Source organism: Podarcis melisellensis, assembly GCF_964234715.1.
Source record: "Podarcis melisellensis genome assembly, chromosome: 10".
Lineage (NCBI taxonomy): Eukaryota > Metazoa > Chordata > Lepidosauria > Squamata > Lacertidae > Podarcis > Podarcis melisellensis.
Genome location: NC_138542.1, coordinates 75,983,692 through 76,001,850, shown reverse-complemented (window position 1 = coordinate 76,001,850; position 18,159 = coordinate 75,983,692). Strand labels below are relative to the sequence as shown.

General features: G+C 48.6%; 2 protein-coding genes and 1 long non-coding RNA gene across 8 annotated transcripts in view; 2 read left to right on the top strand and 1 right to left on the bottom strand.

Annotated features, from left to right (window-relative positions):
* The window catches only part of LOC309378858, a 230,243-nt gene that overhangs the window by 14,222 nt on the left and 197,862 nt on the right, over positions 1 to 18,159 (top strand). The window lies entirely within an intron of this gene.
* Positions 1 to 18,159, bottom strand: part of LOC309378660 (uncharacterized protein) — a 116,863-nt gene that overhangs the window by 14,500 nt on the left and 84,204 nt on the right. Inside the window, exon 1 of one of the 5 annotated variants that reach the window (XM_081927160.1) lies at positions 2,763 to 2,859. The exons of the other annotated variants lie outside the window; for them this stretch is intronic. The gene's annotated coding sequence lies outside the window, so the exon portion shown is untranslated. Of the gene's footprint in view, positions 1 to 2,762; positions 2,860 to 18,159 lie in introns of those variants that run through there. 5 annotated transcript variants of the gene reach the window in all.
* Positions 1 to 18,159, top strand: part of LOC309378575 (uncharacterized protein) — a 127,133-nt gene that overhangs the window by 45,078 nt on the left and 63,896 nt on the right. The window contains exon 1 of one of the 2 annotated variants that reach the window (XM_081926885.1): positions 2,940 to 2,983. The exons of the other annotated variant lie outside the window; for it this stretch is intronic. The gene's annotated coding sequence lies outside the window, so the exon portion shown is untranslated. Of the gene's footprint in view, positions 1 to 2,939; positions 2,984 to 18,159 lie in introns of those variants that run through there. 2 annotated transcript variants of the gene reach the window in all.

The following is an 18,159-nucleotide window of genomic DNA, read 5'->3' as shown; positions in this document are numbered from 1 at the left end:
ACAAATTGTGGACAAATTTAATTGTTTCAAGAAGTGGCAGAAAGATATATCTAAATTTGTCTGGCAGGGCAAAAAGCCCAGAATAAACTTTAAGATACTTATGGATTCAAAAGAAAGAGGGGGGTTTGCCCTGCCGGACTTAAGACTGTATTATGAATCGGCAGCTTTCTGCTGGTTGAAAGACTGGCTACTACTTGAAAATGCAGACATTCTGGATTTGGAAGGTTTCAACAATATGTTTGGTTGGCATGCATATATCTAGTATGACAAGGTTAAAGCGCACAAGGGTTTCAAAAACCATATTGTTAGGAAAGCACTATACAATGTTTGGACTCGGTACAAGGATTTGTTGGAAAATCAAACTCCCAGGTGGCTATCACCAATGGAGGCTAAAGAGGTGAAAAAACTTAATATGAGAACTAATTGGCCAAAGTACTCTGAGATCTTAGAATTTGAAAGTGGCGAATTTAAATTACAGAGTTTTGAGAAAATAAAGTCCAAGGTACGAGATTGGCTCCATTATTTTCAAATAATGGAGGCCTTTAAACAAGACAGGAAAATTGGATTCCAGGTGGAAAAATCGAAATTAGAAACTGAATTGTTAGAACCCAATACTGAGAATCTATCAAGGATGTATAACTTGCTGTTGAAGTGGAATACAATAGATGAGACAGTTAAATCAGTCATGATTAAATGGGCACAGGACATTGGTCATGAAATTATGTTTGCAGACTGGGAACAGTTATGGACCACCGGTATTAAATTTACGGCATGTAATGCCTTAAGAGAAAACATTATGAAAATGATCTATAGGTGGTACATGACCCCAGTCAAGCTTGCGAAGATTTACCATCTGCCCAATAACAAATGCTGGAAATGTAATGAGACTGAAGGTACCTTCTTTCACCTTTGGTGGACCTGCCCAAAGATTAAAGCCTTCTGGGAAATGATCTATAATGAAATTAAGAAGGTACTTAAATGTACTTTTCATAAGAAACCAGAGGCATTTCTCCTGGGTATGGTGGGCCAACTGGTGTCAAGGAAGGATAAGATTTTTTTTATGTACGCCACAACAGCAGCAAGGATCCTTCTAGCAAAGTATTGGAAGATACAAGAGTTACCCACCCTGGAAGAGTGGCAAGCGAAAGTGATCGACTTTATGGGACTGGCAGAAATGACCGGCAGAATCCGCGACCAAGAGAAAGAGACTGTGGAGGAAGATTGGAAGAAATTTAAAGCATATCTTAAAAACTGCTATAAAATTGAGGAGTGTTAAAGTGTTAAGGGAAAGGAAGATGTATAATTACAGCTATATTTATTTTTTGGTTTAAAGTGAAATTGAAAGGAGAATAAGTTAAATTTTAATCGGTTAAAAGGGTTGCTGAAAAATTCTAAAACTAGGATGCAAAAAGGGAAAGGTATGGGGAAGTCCGAGAAAAGAGGCTTATGAAAATGAGGTTAAGAAAGTTAAAATGTATGTATTTGTTTGTGTTTGTTGTTGTGTGTATTGTTTGGTGTTGTTTTGTTGTTAAAACTGGAAAATCAATAAAAAAAATTATTTTTTAAAAAATCACAGGGTTACCCACCCACAAACTCTCATTCACACACAGTCTGTCAATTTGGGGGGGGGGGTTACACACCTCACCTGTGCTAATACTGGCAGTCCTTGGCCTGCACAGGCACACCCGGTGGGTAGAGCCTCCAGCCCCAGGCACTGTCTATCCTGAAAATGGCTCCTTTGACTGGGAAGATTCATGCAGTCGCTGTCATCGGATGCTGATGGGTTGTATCTCAGCTTGTCAGTCACTCTGATATTGCCTTCAAAGAATAGGGGGAACAGAAATGCTTTTGAGGTGCAACTTCTGTATCAGCCCTGAGAGCCATTCCATGGACTCTGCACCCCTGTTTCTGATGACAGGTGTACATTATCCTCATCCTCAGTGGAAAAGACAATAAAGATGGAAGCCTGAGAGAGAGGAAAAGGTTTCTGGCTGCTTCCTGGGTGGGATTGTGGAAACCAAGAGCCGCTTCTGAGAAGGCCTCCCCCCTCCCCTCTTCCTCTCGGGATTTCCTCTCCTCTCCGGGGGACCAAGGAATGGACAGGGCAGGGGATTATGGGGTGGGAAGAGGATGGAGGTTGCAGGAAGGAAGGGGTGGGGGGACAGAACCCCCACTTTCCAGGGATCCCTCTCTGGTCGCCTTGAAGGGGGTGTCGATTGCTGGGTGGGAGGGAGAAGCCAAGGCCCCTCCAGACAATCCCCGCGGGCGCCAAGATGGAGACGTGTCCCCAAAGACTGGTCTACCTAGCTTTCTCCCCCCACCCCACCCCATTGCTGCGCTTCGCTGCCCCAGGGGTGCTCCCCCTCCCCACTGCCTCGACTCCCTCCCTGTGTCCCAGAGGCCCCCCTTGGCGCGGCTCCCCCCTCGCCCTGCGCCCCCACCTCTCCGTCCGGAGGGGCCACCCCAAGACGAGCAGGGGAGGGACAGGGGGTCTCTATCCAGGCGTCCCTCACGTCCCTTAACCCTTTCATGGCCCACCTCTCTCCGCGGGGAACCCACTGCGCCCCAGGGATGCCTGAGCGGGGGGAATGGGGCGAGGGCGCTTCACTGGGATCCCCTGGGTGGGCTTCCTAACGGTCCAAGGAAAGCCCCCTTCGCAGCAGGCGTGCCGGGATCCAGGCCCCCCGGAAGGCGCTTGGCGGAGCTGGCGGGGGTCTCTGGGTCCTTACCCCCTGCCTCTCCGCCCCCCGCGACCCCTTTACCTCTTTCTCCTCGCTCCCGATCCTCCTTTCCTTTCCTGCAACATCCACGGGGGGCGGGGGTCCCCCCCTGCCGCCCCTCCTCCCTTTTCCGAAAGCGCCCCCCCTCCCTGAGCTGCGACGCAGAAGCGCCACGTCCGGGAGAAGCAGGCAGGGTGGGAGGGGGGCTCTCTCCGCTCATTCCGGAAACAGAAGCCGGATTGGAGGAGGAGCAGAAGGAAGAGGTGCGACATACGGGGGGGGGTGAGGGTGGTGGGGGCGGGGTGAGAGGAGGAGGTACCGGGAGGGGAGGAATTGAGGGGGGGAGGAGACGAAGGTTTTCCCCCTCCCTTCTTCGTTCAGGGGATCAGGAGAGCGGGGGAGGGGCTGACCCCGGCAATCCAGCTGCAAAGTGGGGTCCCCCCTACAATGTTTACATTGAAAATCCTTTTTTTTCCCGCCCCACACGCCATGATCTTAGATCCATTCCATCTTTTTGGTATTGGTGCACATTGAGCAGCGGGTCGGGCTCTGTGACTCCTGTGTTACGGGGGAAATGGGGCTTGGGCTTCTGCACACACACAGAGAGAGGGGGGGAGGGAGGGAGGGAGGGAGGGAGGGAGAGAGAGAGAGAGAGAGAGAGAGAGGGGGGGGGGAGGGAGGGAGGGAGGGAGAGAGAGAGAGAGAGAGAGAGAGAGACCCGACACAATTCCTCCCTTGTGTCTCCCTCAGAGGTAACACAATGCGGCCCGGAAGAAAGCAAGGCAGCTGTTGATCTGTTTGCAGGCAGAGCCCCCCCCCCCATGCCAGGAGTGAAGCAGCCCAGATGTAAAGCGCGATGCAATTTGTGCACCCTCAAATAATCGCCCCCCGTCACAGAGAGAGCACCCCAAAAACATCCCTGGCTGCGCCACAAAATGAGTTCTGCGTGGAAATCAGATCAGACTCCGAGTTCATGTTTTAGCAACATGACAAGTCTGTCTGTCCATCGGGATCCCTGAGGATTCCTGCTCGCTGCCTTTTCCGGGCCAGCCGGAGAGATCCCTGGAAAGGGCGGATTTCTGGACTCCAGAATCCAGCATCGCAGACCCCTTTCATTCAGGCCTAGAGATCTGCTCATTGGACCAGTCTGCTTGGATCATGGGGATCACCAATGGATTATATGGATCATCCATGATGTCATACCCATCTCACGGAGGGGGGGGCTCAGGAAGAATCTCCTGCCACGTGACTGGGGGAGTCTGATGGGGGTCAGACAGGCCCAGAAGAAAGCAAGGCAGCTGTTGATCTGTTTGCAGGCAGAGCCCCCCCCCCCATGCGAGGAGTGAAGCAGCCCAGAAGTAAAGCGCATTGCAATTTGGACACCCTCAGATAGTAGCCCCCCGTCACAGAGAGAGCACCCCAAAAACATCCCTGGCTGCGTCACAAAATGAGTTCTGCATGGAAATCAGCTCAGAGTCCGAGTTCGGGTTTTAGCAACATGACAAGCCTGTCTGTCCGTCGGGATCTGAAATATACTCAGAGTCGCAAAGTGATTTCATGCTCTTTATTCAGCTCATAGTGGTGAGGAGGAATGAATGAAAGTCCCCTCAAGTATCTGCTTTATATACATTATTTACACAATGGGCTGCACATGATTGGCTAATTCCGGAATTCTACTGTAAGCCAATCAGGTTGTGGATTCACTTCTATCTGGAGCATGATTGGGTGGTTCCTGCTAACCAATCATACTGCTGCATTGTTCTAGGACCAATCAGACTGCTGCATTCTGAATCCTATTGTTCTAGGACCAATCAGACTGCTGCCTTTTGGAGCCTATTGTTCTAGGACCAATCAGACTGCTACAGTTTGGATCCTATTCACTCAGTACATAACACCCCTCCCCTCTAAGTTCCAGTCCTGCCCGGGAGGTTGCATTCATAGTCCTCAAGGTATGCCGGCGGCCTACGTGTGCGTTGCGGCCTGGGGTGTTCCCTGGTCCGGGGTTCAGGTTCTGGCTCGTGTTCCAAGGATGGGGATGTTTGGTCTGGCGCAACTGGTTCACTCAGTCGTGGTTCTGGTTCCGGTGTCCTTTCGGCCTCACGGGTCCTCTCTGTATTTACTGATTCTGCCTCTCCTGCTTGCCCCTGCTGCTCTATGGGCCTCACTGCCCCACTGTTCCCTTGGGACTCCTCTGACCTGTCCTCCTCCTCCTGGTTTTCTCCCGGGAATCGTCGCCGTATCTGGTCGCAGTGGCGGCGCCAGCATTGCCCCCCATCTGTTAGCACCTCGTACGACACGGGGCCAGTGACCCTGGTGACTGTGGCGGGTACCCATGCAGGGCCTGCCCCAAAATTCTTTGCGTACACTGGGTCCTGGGCCTCGAAGGTCCGGGGGTTCCTGCCTTCCCCCACCACTACCTCATCCTGAGCTCTATCGGGGTGAAGGCGGTCCAATCTGATTGCAAGGCGCCGACCCATTAGTAGTTCAGCGGGGCTCCGGCCAGTCATTGAGCTGGGGGTGCTGTGCTGTGCTAGAAGGAATGTGGCAAGGCGGTACTCCCAATCCCCTTGCGTCATGCGGCGAAGGGTGTCCTTGGTGGTCCGCACCATGCGTTCTGCTTGGCCATTGGTGGCTGGGTGGAATGGTGCCGAACGGATGTGGCGGATGGCGTTCTGCGCTGTGAAGGTTTGGAATTCTCCTGACGTAAATGCAGTCCCGTTGTCTGAGACGAGAGTGTCAGGGAGCCCGTGGGTTGCAAACAGCCTGCGTAGTACCCGGATGGCTGCGGACGTAGAAGTGGACGGTACCAGTGCGACTTCCAGCCATTTGGTGTAGGAGTCCACCACTATGAAGAATGTTTTCCCCTGAAAGGGGCCAGCGAAGTCCACATGCAGGCGTGACCATGGTGCTCGGGCGGACTCCCAGGACTGGACTGGGGCCCTTGGGGGATCTGGGCGGGATTCTTGGCAGGCCTGGCAGTGTTTGACCCAGGCCTCTATCCGTCGATCCCCGGCCACCACACATAACTCCTGGCAAGGGCCTTCATTCTTACTGCCCCTGGGTGTGTCTCGTGTAGGGCTGTGAGGACCCTTTTGCGGAGGGGCAGGGGAACAACGACCCTGCTTCCCCATAACAGGCACCCCTTGTGGGCTGACAGTTCATGTTTGCGGGTTGTGTAGCCGGCGAATTCTGGCCCAGGGCTGCTGCTGGGCCATCCCCTCCAGACCCAGTCCAGGACCCGGGAGATGACCCTATCTTTCTTGGAATGGTGTGCAACTTCTTGTGCCTGAATGGGGCGGTCGGGAAGCAGCTCCAGGCTCATAACGTCTTGTGCAGGTGCTGGGTCGGGGCCTGTTTCCGGTAGTGGTAGCCTGCTGAGGGCGTCTGCATGGCCCATCGCCTTTCCAGGGCGGTGAATCAGTGCATACTGGTAGCTGGCAAGGAAAATTGACCACCTGAGGACGCGAGGAGACAGCACTTGGGGGGTCTGCTTTTCGGGGGCAAACAAGCCAAGCAATGGCTTGTGGTCAGTCACCACAGTGAAGGGCCGCCCGTACAAGAAATCATGGAATTTTTTTACTCCCTTCACGATTGCCAGACCCTCCTTGTCAATTTGCGAGTAGTTCCGCTCAGTTTCGTTGAGTGTCTGGGAAAAGTATGCTACTGGTACCTCTCTTCCATCCGGGAGTTGGTGTCCCAGGACAGCGCCGATGCCATAGGGTGAGGCGTCGCATGCTAGCACCACCGGCAGCCTCTCATCGAAGTGTGCCAAGACCGAGTTTGAGACAAGCAAGTCCTTGACTGCCTGGAATGCGGCCTCCTGGCGCTGGCCCCACACCCAAGGGGCCCGCTTGTCCAGGAGTCTGTGTAGGGGCTCCGCTACCGCCGCCTTGTGGGGAAGGAAGGAATGGTAAAAGTTCAATAGTCCCAAGAAGGCCTGAAGTTCAGTCTTGCTCTTGGGCGCTGGGGCATCACAAATGGCCCGTACCTTGTCCCCAGTCGGGTGGACCCCTTCTGCATCCACCATAAATCCCAGAAAGTCCACTTGAGGCACTCCTAGTAGACATTTTTCCCGCTTCACCTTGAGACCCGCTGTCTGGAAACGGTGCAGAACGGTGCGGGGGCGGTCCTCAAACTCCTCTGGTGTGGGCCCGGCAATCAACACATCATCGAAGAAGGGGGTGACACCAGGAATCCCTTTAAGGAGAGAGTCCATTCGATTCTGGAATATGCCTGGTGCCACACTGACACCGAATTGCAGCCGCTTTACCTGAACGCTCCTCTGTGCGTCACAATCGTCTGTGCCTCTGCTGTAGCCTCATCTACTGGCAGCTGTTGATATGCTTGGGCCAAGTCCAGCTTGCCAAAAATTTTCGACCCAGCCAGGGTGGCAAGGACATGGCTGACCACTGGCACTGGGTATGCATGGGCCGTGAGGGCCTTGTTTATGGTACATTTGTAGTCTGCACAGATGCGGACTGAACCATTAGGCTTGACGGGTGTGACGATTGGGGTTTCCCAGGGGGCATTAGGCACTGGCTCCAGCACTCCTTGCTCCACGAGTCGGTCCAATTCCTCGTCTATACGGGGTTTCAGGGCGAACGGGACCCGGCGGGCCTTGAGCCTGACCGGTCGTACTGCGGGGTCAAGCTGTAGAGCAATGGGGGGGCCCGTATACTGTCCCAATTTCCCATCAAAAACCCCCGGAAACTCCTTGCATATGGCATCCACGTCCACTTGTAAGCTCATGTGGTTCACCCCGGTGATGGCTAGCCCCAGTGGTCCAAACCATGCCAATCCCAGTAAGCTAATGTAAGGGCCCTTGACCACAAGCAAGTCCAGTTGCCGCGTCCGCCCTCGGTATTGCACCCTGAAGGTCCCCACCCCCATTGTGGGGACCTTACGTTTCTGGAAGTCCCGGAGGGTGAATGGGGCCGGTCTGAGTTTGGGACCCCCAGTAGGGCACAGTTTCCTTAAGGTCCTTGCCGAGATTATGGATAGAGTTGAACCCGTGTCAAGCTCCATGCGGCATGGGGCCCCCTCTATCTGCACCTCTACATAAATTTTCTCTACGTTGGGGTGGGGCAACTGGTATACCTGGAAGTCCGTGAGCTCCGTCGAGTTGCCTTGGTGCGTTGGGCCCCGGGACTTGGGGCTCTTGGATTGGTCATCTGATGCCTGGCGTCGGGTGGGCCGAGCCCGACAAACCCGGGCGATGTGTCCCAATTTTCTGCACTGCCTGCACTCTGCGTTGCGGAAACGGCAGGTCCTCCTCTCGTGACTTTCTCCACAGCTTGCGCAGTTCCCTCCTTCTCGTCGAGGCAGCTGTGGTATGTGGGCTGCTTGAGTGCACTGTTGTACTTGGTGCACCTCCTCCCTGTTGGATCCTGAGTCGTCGGTGAGTTCTTCGTGGTGGACCCTCAGTTGGGACGGCTGGCTCGGCCGTGCCTCTTGCGTCGACCTCTCGGCAGCTTCCGTTGCCAGGGCCTCCTCCAGAGCGACCTGGAACGTTAGGTTCTTCTTAGCGTAGAGGCGTCGTTGCAGCTTCTCATCCTTCAGGCCACCGACGAGGTGGTCACGGAGCATGTTCTCCAGCTCTGAGAAGTTGCAGAAGCGGGCAGCTTGGCGGAGAGAGGTCACAAACCCAGTTATGGTTTCCCCAGGGGCTTGCCGCTTTGCGTAGAAGGCATTTCGACGAGCCACCACTGAGGGCTGTGGCGAAAAGTGCCCCTTCAGCTGTTCCATTATTGTTTTGTATGGAACAGTAGCGACGTCTTCAGGTGCAAGGAGAGCCCGGGCGATTTCAAACGTCTCCTCTCCGCAGACGCTGAAGAATATTGCCCTCTTCTTGGCGTCTTCTTCATCGGTGACCCCTTTGGCTTCGAGGAGGAAGGTGAAACGGGAGGCGTACGCTTCCCAGTCTCCAGATGCTGGGTTGAACGGCGAGAAGCTGCTGTTGGTTGCCATTCTGAGTTCCTTGTGTCCCGGAGCTGAAGCCTGGATCCACGGTGCGAGGCAGCGGTGCGGCAGGTGGCGGTGCTGCGGTGCTGTGTGTGGCAGTCAGCTCAGCGGGATCCCACCTTCGTCGCCAGTGAAATATACTCAGAGTCGCAAAGTGATTTCATGCTCTTTATTCAGCTCATAGTGGTGAGGAGGAATGAATGAAAGTCCCCTCAAGTATCTGCTTTATATACATTATTTACACAATGGGCTGCACATGATTGGCTAATTCCGGAATTCTACTGTAAGCCAATCAGGTTGTGGATTCACTTCTATCTGGAGCATGATTGGGTGGTTCCTGCTAACCAATCATACTGCTGCATTGTTCTAGGACCAATCAGACTGCTGCATTCTGAATCCTATTGTTCTAGGACCAATCAGACTGCTGCCTTTTGGAGCCTATTGTTCTAGGACCAATCAGACAGCTGCAGTTTGGATCCTATTCACTCAGTACATAACAGGATCCCTGAGGATTCCTGCTCCCTGCCTTTTCCGGCCAGCGGGAGAGTGCTCTTTGGACACGTCTGCTTGGATCATGTGGATCACCAATGGATCATATGGATCATCCATGATGTCATACCCGTCTCACGGAGGGGGGGGGCTCAGGAAGAATCTCCTGCCACGTGACTGGGGGAGTCTGGGGGCTGTCGGGGGTCAGACAGGGCTCCTGTTTTGCTCTCCTTACTATTTCAGCTCAGGTTTTCCTGAAATGGGGGGATTCATTGAGGAAACGGGCTACGTTGCACAGAGGCAAATGTGTCTACTTTGTTACCACCCAGGGAGTTGTGTTGCAAAGGCCATTTGCAGAAAGGCTCCTATTGTATCACCTGCGGCTACATGCCGGAGTTTTGGTATTTTGCGGAAATGTGTCTGTGTAAATGCACTTATCCCCGTGGATTTATAATGGCATGACATTAAATCCCATGAAATCCACAAGCACCAAAACCATAAGCCGTAAGTACGTTTCAGAGCACAATTCAAAGTGTTGGTGCTGACCTTTCAAGCCCTAAACGGCCTCGGCCCAGTATACCTGAAGGAGCGTCTCCACCCCCATTGTTCTGCCTGGACACTGAGGTCCAGTTCCGAGGGCCTTCTGGCAGTTCCCCCCTGCGAGAAGCAAAGCTACAGGGAACCAGGCAGAGGGCCTTCTCGGTAGTGGCGCCCACCCTGTGGAACGCCCTTCCAGCAGATGTCAAAGCGATAAATAACTACCTGACATTCAGAAGACATCTGAAGGCAGCCCTCTTCAGGGAAGTTTTTAATGTGTGATATTTTAGTGTATTTTTGGTATCTATGGAAGCCGCCCAGAATGGCTGGGGAAGCTCAGCCAGATGCCGGGATACAAATTATTATTATTATTATTATTATTATTATTATTATTATTATTATTAATGCTCTGGCGGGGGGGGAGCAGGCGGGGGCGTAGTAGGCACGTGTCCCGGCATGGCACACCCCTCTTCCTCTGTCAGTGGTCCCCCCCATAATGGTAAAGGGACCCCTGACCATTAGGTCCAGTTGTGGACGACTCTGGGGTTGTGGCACTCATCTCGCTTTCCTGGCCCAGGGAGCTGGCGTACAGCTTCCGGGTCATGTGGCCAGCAGGACTACGCCGCTTCTGACGAACCAGAGCAGCGCACGGAAACGCCGTTTACCTTCCCGCCAGAGCGGTACCTGTTTATCTACTTGCACTTTGACATGCTTTCGAACTGCTAGGTTGGCAGGAGCATGGACCGAGCAATGGGAGCTCACCCCATCGCGGGATTCGAACCCCCAACCTTCTGATCAGCAAGTCCTAGGCTCAGTGGTTTATTTTTATTTATGTTTTAAATATATTTATTGAAATTTTCCACTTTAATACATTAAAAAGTCAAAACAGCAAAAACATAAGACAAAAAAGGACAAAAAAAGAAAATTAAAAACACATACAATTTATAATCCTTATTTTTCTATAACATATTTCCCTGACTTCCCCACACCTCCCCTTCTTATATTCCAATTCAAATTTGTTAATTCAACAAGTTCTTATCCCCAATTTTTAACCTTTTTATATTTAATTCATTTTAAAAAACCAATTTTACCTTATAAGCATCAATTCTCAATTCTCAATCTTAAAGCTTTTTTCTAAAGTCGACCCAAATTCCCTTCCACGAATTCCCCAATTTTTCATGCTAGTAACATGACGAAAATAAAAAATAAAGAACATATTATAATTATACACCCTTTGGATTCCCAAACCCCACCCTTCCCCTTTCCCGGTTTCAATCCTCAACAAATGTCCATCAGTCTTGGTCTACTTTCAGCCTGGAGATCTCACGTCCGAGGCTCTTAATTCTCTTTCAATTCCTCTCTGCTGGTTTTTTTTTTATAATCCTTAGTATTAAGCGCCAAATCTTGGAGAAGCTCTGGTCCTATATGGTCCAAGTTTCTTCCAGCCAGGCCTCCATACTTAAAAGTGGAGCCCAAATCTTCTTTCTTGCTCCTTTCAATTCCAAATGTCCCCAAAGCTCCGACTTCCACCTTAATCAATTTTGTAATCCTTGGGTCTTCAAATCTCCACTTAATGAAATCTCTCCATTCTTCAATCTCCAATTCAAACCAGATTTTCATCATCAAGTTCTTATTTTCCTTTGTAGCCATCATGTCAGGCCTCTGGCTCTCCTTTGTCGTCTGCGGCATTACGTCTCCTCCTTCTTTTCCCTCAGAAACAACATATATCTCTTTCTCCACACTCTCAAAACTCTCAAGTTTCTCCTCTTGTCCAGCTGCATGAACGTCCTGAGTCAAGTCCTTATCAAATTCAATGAATTCGTTTACTGTTGAGTCCAGAGTTACAACATTAGTAGCCAAAACATCAATTTGGCCTGGTAACTTTCCCAAGAGAAGAAAGACTCTGTCCAGTTTAGCTTGAATTTCCCCTCCTTCAGCCATTCCTGTAATGTCCCAAAAACCCCTCTAGAGGGCTTTTGGTTACTTAGTATTCCTTCCAGTTCAGATCCAAAAATCAAGTTAGTTTGTATCAATTCTTCCTTGTTTTTGACAAATTGTAACAGAATTGTAACAGATATAACCAGCAGAAGTAGCAAAAGCAAAGTTCTTTTTTCCCGTTTTGACAGCTAATTTGACAGCTGTCAAACTCTTTAGTATTTCTTCAACAGGCTCTCTCACGGATCACTCCCAGGTCCGGGGGGGTGGCACTTCAGCTCCCAAAATTTACTCTTATCCTCTAGTAAGATTACTTATACTGACAAGTCATGAAATTAATGTCTTTTACCCAATAAAAAGGGTAAGCTGGTCCTAGTTAGCTGGTCCTTGCTTTAGATTATTTATAAGACGGGGAGACGGACTTCCTGTTTGCGCCTTCCCCGATCGTGCCTATTTTTTAAAAAAATATTCCTTTACAAATCCAGTTTCCGTAGTACTCACGGATTATTGCTTTAGAGTCTAATTGTTCACAAGAAGAAGTCAGCGCTCTCCGACCATGGCATGCTGCTTCACTCCGTAGGAGAAGCAGTCGAACTCTCAGCACCGCACCGCTCACCCCGTCCCCCATTCCGAAGCCTTTAAAAAGGCTCATTCGCAGGTCGGGGGGCGCAAATGGTGCCCGCCGAGTCACCAGGTTCACAGGCTCACCATCTGTGATTTTTGAGGGTCCCCGTGTCGCCGCAGCGACTAGACCCAAATCCTACGGAGCCGATTCCCTCCGGAGCTCAGAGGAAATCCACCATTAGCTGATGGCGCTAACCCGGTCCGTCCTAGGCTCAGTGGTTTAACCCACAGCGCCACTCATGTCCCTTCCACAATGTTTACATTGCAAAATGCTCCCCTCCCCCACCCCACGCCATGAGCTTAGATCCATCCGTGTTTTAGGTATTGGTGCTGTTCAAAGCAGGAACGGGGGGCAGTTAAACGACTCCCCCCAAATCCCAGCTCCCCACCCCAGCCTCTGACTCAGGCCAGGACAAGGACCGTGGACACAGGCCCCCTCCATGCACAGCAGCCAAGAGGCTCAGCAAAGCAGCCGATACAATTGCAGCCAGAAGCTTGAATTGGACTGTTTCCTCCGACTATCCAATATAGAAAGCCATAGAAACGTCAAATAATTGCCAAAATTCAACGGTTTGACCGATTTCCTTAGTTCCCCTCTGGAAGAGGGGTCTCCAGGGCTCCCCCTGACTCCATAATCCCTTAGGAGGCAGGAGGCAATCAAGGGCAGCACATGCCCCAGGCAGAAATTGTAGTGATCAGGTGGGATTGCTATGAGGAATTATAACAAATCTAGAGGAAGCCATCTGTGTCAGCAATGAAAGCATTGCATTGACTGGGTTTAAACTATTTTGATACGATTCTTGATCAATCCACACCTCTGCATCCCTGTTCCATTTCTCTTTCTTGACCAGTCACCTACACTGCCAGTTGCTTCGCCAGGCAGGCATCCTGGGTCATCAAAGACAGTGGGCAGTTCCTTTGATGCAGCTTTTCTGATATGTTAATCTTAGGATGTTAATCTTAGGGGCCAGAGGGTGGACACAGATGATTATACGCAGCCTTCCCAGAGTCTTGCTGCTTCAAGCCTCTGTGTGTATTCTTATTAATCAGAGTTCAGTCCTTCCTTTACTTTGTGAACACCTCAGAAATCCATCGGGATGGTGCAAGCCCACTCACCGCAACAAGGTGATGATTCAGCGAGTAAGCCCATTTCCCATAATACTCTTCCAACAGAATCATTGATAAGTCACAAATATGTCACAAAGTAGGAGTCTTTGGAATCTAGAAACCTGCTGTGAAAGACCAGTGGTCAGGGATGATGGGAATTGTAGTCATGCCCTCCAGGTGGCTCTGGCAAGTGAGCCCAGCTGCGTGTGACCAGGGTGGGGTGATTCCTTCCTGGATTCCGGAAGTGGCCATTGCCTTTGAGTATAGGGGTCACTGACTCTATTCCTCCAACCACACACTTGATCTTAGCCAAAAGGCCGAGAAGCGATAATCACGATCAATGTTGCTAAATTCTGTGCAGCCGCTATCAGGCGCAGAAAACAAGAGCTTTCCAATGTCAACATGCAGGCGAAGGCAAATACTTAATTTTATTCATGTTGTCCAATTTTAAATTGTTGTTATGGCCTAATTTGTATCGAAATTGTCCTTTGTTTTTTCTGGTGTTATGTTTCGCTGACTAGCTGTACGAGTCAATCTGGTCTGTGACCGTTTAATAAAATTTGATTTGATTCCTCCAACCAGAGTGAGTGTGGGGCTTCCTTGCCCACTTCCATTCAGCTGAAGGCCTAAATTGTTCAGAGTTGCTCAAACAAAGAGGGATTGCAAGGAGCTCCGAAAAGAGAGGTAACAGTTGGTCAGAATGAATATAAAGTAAAAGCCTTTGCTGATGATCTGGTAATTACGATTGAAGAACCTTTAGAAAGTGTAAAAGAAGTTTTGGATGAGATTGAGAAATTTGGAAGCGTGGCAGGGTTCAGACTAAACAAGAAGAAAACCAAAATAATTACAAAAAATATGGATCAAAGTATAATAGAAATAATGCAACAAAGGACAGAGATGGAGGTGGTGAAAAAGGTTAAATACTTAGGAATCTGGTTAACTCCTAAGAATATTGACTTGTTTCAGAACAACTATACACCGGTTTGGAACGGAATAAAGAGGGACTTAGAGGTGTAGGGAAGAATGAAATTATCTTTTTGGGGTAGAATATCTACGATAAAAATGAGTGTCCTTCCAAAGATGTTATTTCTATTTCAAACTATCCCCATATTAAAGCGGGTAGCAATCTTTAGAGAGTGGCAAAGAGTGCTTTCAAGGTATATCTGGCAGGGCAAGAAGCCGAGAATTAAATACAAATTATTAACAGATGCAAAGGAAAGAGGAGGCTTCGCCCTGCCAAATCTGAAACTATATTATGAAGCAGCATGTCTTTGCTGGTTGAGAGAGTGGATTAAATTGGAGAATAAAGAACTATTAGACCTAGAAGGGCTTGATAACAGATTTGGATGGCACGCGTATCTGTGGGCCGAAAAGAAGAAAGTCCATAAAGGCTTTGGGAACCACATATTCCGGAGTTCATTAATTGAAATATGGGATAGGTATAAAAACTTACTAGAACCAAAAGTTCCACACTGGTTGTCACCATTAGAGGTTATGAGTGTAAAGAAAATAAATATGAGAGGTAAATGGATTACATATGGTGAAATGATAATCAAAGAAGAAGGAAAATGGAAGCTAAAACCATATGAACAAGTTAAAGAATACGTATATGATTGGTTGCACTATTTCCAGGTTAACGAAATGTTTAAAAAAGATATTAAAGAAAGGGGTTATGTTGAAAAAGACTCAAAGTTCCAGACAGACGTGATAAACAATAATTGTAAAATTTTGTCAAAAATGTATAAAATATTGTTGGAATGGAATACCAAAGATGAAGAAGTTAAATTGGTCATGATACAATGGGCTAGAGATTTTGGTTATAATATTCAGTTTGAGGACTGGGAAAAACTGTGGAAAGAGAATTTAAGATTTACTGCATGTACAGTACTTAAAGAAAACATCATGAAAATGTTTTACAGATGGTACATTACACCGATAAAATTATCAAAAATGTGTAAGACGTGTAACAAATGTTGGAAATGTAAAGAAAAAGAAGGTACGTTTTATCATACGTGGTGGGAATGTAAGAAAGTGAAGGACTTCTGGGAGATGATTTATAACGAAATGAAAAAGATGTTAAAATATACATTTGTAAAGAAACCAGACACCTTCCTTTTAGGAATTACAGGGAATGAAATTAGAAGAAAAGACTGTAAACTTTTTCAATATGCAGCCACAGCAGCAAGAATTCTACTGGCCCAGAAATGGAAACAAGAGGAAATTCCGACAATAGAAGAATGGAGACTGAAGCTGACAGACTATGCAGAATTGGAACCAAATTTGTGAAATCTGATAGAATTGTATATTTGTGTTGGAAAATAATAAAAATTATTTATTAAAAAAAAGAAGAAGTTTGGGTGAAGAAGCAATGTTTGGAGATCATGCGGTGGGGGGATGACAGAGTTTGGTGCAAAAACCGTCTTGCATGCTTGAGTACAGCAACTCCAGAGCATGGGCCAAGTAGCAGCAGGGTAGGGGCCACGTGCAGAGCAAGTCCCACACTGAGGTCAAAAACACACAGAGAGGCAGCAGGACTTCTTCAGTAATAGTTTACTGAGCTTTCAAAGCATGCAGTTCTCACTGGGTCCCCAGTGAGGCACAAAACTTGGCTCCTGAGAGCAAATCCAGTTTCAGCCGTACAAAAAAAACACCACACAGGATATCTAAGTCAGGCACACAAACCGGCAGAAGGGAGCAAGGGAGGAAAGAGGCTGGAAGGACACAGGGCATTGGAGGTGTGTGTTTCACTTCCTGTCGTCTGGGAGAGAGGTCAGCAACTCGGCATCTGCAGGGGCTTCACGAAGAAAAGCTTTCTGCCGGCTGCTTCCAGGCAAATGAGCATCCCAGAAACACACACTGTGATCTGTGGTGTATTGCCATATCAATTGTTTTTGAAACATATGTAGTCTAGAAACCGGTATAGGATGAGATCAATATATGCCCAGCCCCAATCCTCACTCACCACCAAAAATCCAGATTCACTCTCTCCCCCTCTCTATCAAAAGGTACCTGTAATGGTTCTAGGGGTTGCTCGTGCGTAAATCGACGCCACACCTGGCTAGGTTACCTGGGTGAACCCTTTCTGACTGGACAGCCTCTCACCCGTGGCTGTCTCAATCGCTGGCAGAATCTGTCAGTGGGCTTTCTTGAACTTCTTCCAGCAAAGAAGCTCTTTGGCGCCTAGTCACCGCCTACTCTTCCTACGCGGAAGTCTTCTGCGCAGGGAGGGTGTGGGCAGCGGAGTACCCATACTCTCTCCGCTGGTCTCCGGCGAGGAGTCTTGGAGCCTCCTCTCCGATTCCCCCATCTGCCCCCCTTCTCCACTGGTGCTACGCTGAATTCCTTCCCCTGCAGATGGGCTGCTTCTCCCCTCCCGGGACGCTCTCCAGAATCCCTCTGGAGCCCTCCCTCTCCCTCTGGCTCCGATGGCAGTTCCCTGACAGCACCTTACATCTAAAATTATACTCACTAGTGTGAGATGTTACCTTCATTATTTCATTACTATACAGTTTTACATATAAACACCAGAACTTCAAATACATGACATGCTTTTAAAATGGATTTTCTGCTGAGTTGAGTTCATTGCTGTGAACAAAAGAGTAAACTCTGAAAGGAACATGTCCCACACTCCATACATCTCCTTAAACACTCCATTATAACTAAAGCCCTTTCTGCAATCTTTCCCTTTAAACAGCTTCTCCTCTTTGAGGGTTGATGGGTTTGTAGGGTGTCAAGTGTTAAAGTTCTTCCTCTCCATGAGTCTGTTGATGGAGGGCTTCCACTAGGACTGAAGCTCTGTCCACTTGACATTTATAGGGTTTCTCTCATGTGGGAGTTTGTTGATGTAAATCAAGGGTTCCACTCGGACTGAAGCTCCTTCCAAACTCCATACATTTAAATGGTTTCTTCCCTGTCTGTCTGCTGAGGTTTTCTAAGGTTTCCCCTTTGACTGAAGCTTTTTCCGCACTTCATGCATTTAAATGGTTTCTCCGCTGTGTGAGTCAGATGATGTCTTCTAAGGCTTGCATTGAACCTGAAGCTCTTTGTATTGATGGAAGAGATTCATAAAGACCAAGCAGGCTTTCTCCCGGGAAGACACTTGTCTGATAATTTGAGGAACATAATTGATATTTTGGAAAAACTAGAAGTGAATATAAACACTAAAGCAGTTCTGATATTTGTGGATGCGGAGAAAGCTTTTGACAATATCTCTTGGAGTTTCATGAAGAAGAACCTACAGGGGATGGGGGTAGGCCAAGGTTTTGAAAATGGTATAGGTGCAATATACTCTGAACAAAAGGCTAAATTAATTGTAAATAATGTGGTGACGGAAGAATTTAAGATAGAAAAAGGGACATGACAGGGGTGCCCAATCTCCCCACTGCTTTTCATATCGGTCCTGGAGGTTCTGCTGAATATGATTAGAAGGGACCGGTTGGTTAAAGGTATACAGGTCGGAGCCAAACAGTACAAACTGAGAGCATTTGCAGATGACTTAGTATTGACGTTACAGGAGCCAGAATCTAGTACTAAAAGGGTTTTAGAATTAATTCAAGAATTTGGTCAAGTGGCAGGATTTAAACTGAACAAGCTAAAAACTAAGATTTTAGAGAAAAATTTAAAACCGATTGAAAGAGAGAGGTTTCAGAATGAGACAGGCCTGACTGTGGTTAAGAAAGTGAAATACTTGGGGATTAATATGACAGCCAAAAATGGGAACTTTTTAAAAGATGATTATGAAACATGTTGGACAGAAGTGAAAAAAGATTTAGAAATTTGGTCAAAT